The sequence below is a fragment of the Corvus brachyrhynchos genome, unplaced genomic scaffold, assembly GCF_000691975.1.
Source record: "Corvus brachyrhynchos isolate BGI_N302 unplaced genomic scaffold, ASM69197v1 scaffold126, whole genome shotgun sequence".
In the NCBI taxonomy this organism is placed as follows: domain Eukaryota; kingdom Metazoa; phylum Chordata; class Aves; order Passeriformes; family Corvidae; genus Corvus; species Corvus brachyrhynchos.
The window spans coordinates 6,497,968-6,501,142 of record NW_008239283.1 but is presented as its reverse complement, the minus strand read 5'-3'; the positions used below and the strand labels follow the sequence as shown (position 1 = coordinate 6,501,142).

The window sequence follows — 3,175 nt, the reverse complement described above, 5'->3', positions numbered from 1 at the left end:
GACCCCCGGCCCCGTCCCCGCTGTGCTGCCCGGGCGTCACTGCCATGCCCAGGTTAAACACACGCGAGCAGGAGGGCATCGCTGCCAGGGCAGCCGGGCCGCCGTGTCCATTACAGACAGGAGTCGAAGGCAGACCTTAATTCTCTATTTATAAACGCATTTCAGAGCCAGCCGGTGTCTCATTTTAATGGGCGGGTGCGGCTTGTTGCGCCTCTGCCCCTGCTATCAGGGGCCATGCACTTGTTCTGAAAAGCTGTGCCGAGAGCCGTGGAGCAGATAATGGTTCTTCCCCCCACGCTGGGAAAGAGCTGTCCCACCCCAACACGGCCACACGGCCCCGCTCCGATAGAGCGGCGGCAGCACGCTCCCAAAGCCGCGGGAGCGGGCACCAAAGGGAGTGTCTCCAGACAAAAGCACTGGGGCAAAACCACAGGGACTCGAAAACAAATCTCTCTGGAGCTTTGGTCTGCTCACTCAGTGGAGGAGAGGAGCACGGAGGGAAAGGACCTGAAGGGATTGTCTCATCCGTTCCCGAACCGTGGCATAGCTGGGGGGATGTGGTTGCAGTGTGCGTTTGAAGCCCGGGCAGAGGGATGTGCAGCCCCTCTAAACAGCCTTAAGTGCTTCACTGCCCCTGCAGTCAGAAGGGTTTTCCTAATCTTTGCCGACTGCCATTCCCTCTGTGTCCTCCTTGCACATGGCATATGTCTTCCTGGGATGAAACAAGCCCCACTTTTTTTCTCTCTCCTGGGCAGGCTGTGATTTTAACTATCTCAGCCCATTCTCACCACTGTCCTATGAAGATGTTCCCTCTCTCTGGTCTCTGTGCTGCCTGCAAATGGGGCCAGATACCCGCCAGGGCTGTCCCAGCTTGCACAGGTACTCTCCACCTCTCACATCCATGGGGTGGGAGATACAGAAATCTGCAGATATTTGTCTGCAACAAAGATGTGGGATTACTGAGGAAAGTTCCCATTGGTGTCTCCCAGTGACTGGACCCTGGATAAGAGAGAGCTCCAGAAGTTTGGGATGTTCAAGCTGCAAACTTTGAGATGCTGTGAGTTCCCTGGGTATTGGACAGTTGGAATGGTTAGGAGAAGGAGGATCATTGGGATAGTTGGACTTCATCACACCTCTGCAAAGGCCATCTGTGACTGAATGAAGTTGAGAGAACCAGATTACTCCTTAGCCCTTTCTTGCCTGTTGTGGCCCCTGCCTCCTCATGCCTATCATGGTGATAATTTATATGCCACATTCAGCTCTTTGTGGAGACTGAAGGAAAGAACTCTCCTGTGACTTCTGTATATTGTTACCTACTCTCCCACAGTATGTAAAGGACAAATTTTTCCTTTAAATTTATTTACAGAACCTGTAGTTGTTGGCTTGTTTGCCTTGGTCATTGCAATTCATCTTATAGATTCCTCTTTGCTCTCTCAGGTCTCTGCACTGTGTGGGTCTCCCCCTGTCCCTGCACAGGGCAAGGCTGCTGCCATGGCAGTATGATCACTCCTGTGGGTAATGACCAACCCTCTGGAAGTGCTGAAATCTACTTCTCCTTTTTTAGATTGCACTTCCTTTTCTGCAAATTAGCAAACCTTCCACCGGAAACACCCTCTGTTTTTACACCTTTCTGTTCCAGAGAAGTGCCTCAGAATGAGCACTCGTTTTATACCTGTCTCCCTATTCTCAAACCTGTGGCTGGCCCTGTCCAGGCCGCCTGTTTGCTGGACAGTTGGAGTCCTGCAGCTCCATATTTCCTGCAGCCCTCTCAGCAGGAGAGATAAAGCCTTCTCAGCTCCCAAACCTTGACTGGCTTTATTGGTTGTTCAAAAGATTCCCTTGGGAGCTCTCTTCCTGATGAGGGACCTGACATAGGCTTGCAAATTGGCTTAATTTCTCTCCTACCCTGAGAGACCCAATGTGCCAGGATCATGCTGGACTTGGCCAGTGTTTCCATGTGTATATCTGGGGTTTTTCCCCCTATTTCTTTGCTGGTCCTGAGCAGGGGCTTTTCATTGTGTCATCTGGACTGTTCTTCTCGCAGCAATCCTCTTTCCTGGCCCATCACTTGCTGGTCAGAGCTGCAGCTCTCTGGCAGCACCATCTGTGCCCCTGTGCCCAGCTGGCTGTGTCCTGCCAGCATCTCTGCTGCAATGGCACCTGCACCCCCTCCTCCCTGTCCTTCCCCTCCGTGGGGACAGGGAGTTGCTTTAGATCTGCTCAGGGCTGGGGCTGCCAGGCCCCACCAGTGCCCGTGTGCTGGCACAATGGCCCCGGTGAGCAGATGAACCTCGACAGCTCCTGGCTGCCGGGGCAGGAAGCCATGGGGAGTCCCCATGTCCCACACTGTGTCTTGGGGGGGCTCGAGCCATCCGAGGTGACAGCATGGAGGGGTGCACCAGGCTGGCTCAGCTCCTGCCCTGCACCCAATCAATAAGGGGGGTGACCCAGGGCATTCCCAGGCTTTGCTGTACCCAGACACAAAGGCAGTGGTCCCTGAGCCTTCCCATGCCCCTTCCCCCTTGCCGGCTCTGTTGGGTGCATCATGTGCCAGCCCAAGGGCTGGTGTGCACCCAGAGGCCACTGGGGATGCAGAAGTGCTGGGCAGCAGTGGCTGCACCTGAGCAGATGCTGTGACAAAAGCAGAGTTTGGGGACACCGCCTCACCCCGCCCCTCGCAATGTCACAGCAAGGGAATGGCTCAGCTTGCCCCTGAAATCCAGAGGTAATAAGTGGCAAACTTACCGCTGGGAAACCAAACCTATTTGGCAGGGCAGTCAGTAAACGTAGCTCCTCCTCTGGCTGTCCCAAAGCTGTGTTTTGGGCTGGAATCTGCTTTCTTGGGGCCCAGTGGTACCGTTTGGGTTGGGAAATTGGGTTATCAGCACAACAGAGTTCTGTCTGCTCTGGACTGGCACATGACCCGGGGATGCTGAAAATGCCAAGCTCAGAAAGGAGCCGAGAGGCTGGAACATGTACAGTGTACATGCACAATGGAGGTGGAGATAACGTGGTTAATTATTGCCAGTGAGCAGAGGCCAGGAGTTAGTCTGGGACAGTTGTGAAACAGAGAGCTCGTGCAGGGGAATGAGTTGGGGACTGCAAAAGTGGGATGTGGGAAGATTGATGGCTCTGTGAAGTCAGAGCTGGGCACACAGTGTCTTTTTGGGTGAAG

The 3,175-nt window shown here is 54.2% G+C and overlaps 1 protein-coding gene across 2 annotated transcripts in view; it reads right to left on the bottom strand.

The window, feature by feature from the left end:
* STEAP3 (STEAP3 metalloreductase) overlaps positions 1-2,956 on the bottom strand; it is a 24,652-nt gene extending 21,696 nt beyond the window's left edge. The window contains exon 1 of one of the 2 annotated variants that reach the window (XM_017740206.1): positions 2,746-2,956. The gene's annotated coding sequence lies outside the window, so the exon portion shown is untranslated. The remainder of the gene's footprint in view (positions 1-2,745) is intronic. The other variant, XM_017740205.1, reaches the window with a different exon arrangement.
* Between the last annotated feature and the right edge of the window lie 219 nt (positions 2,957-3,175).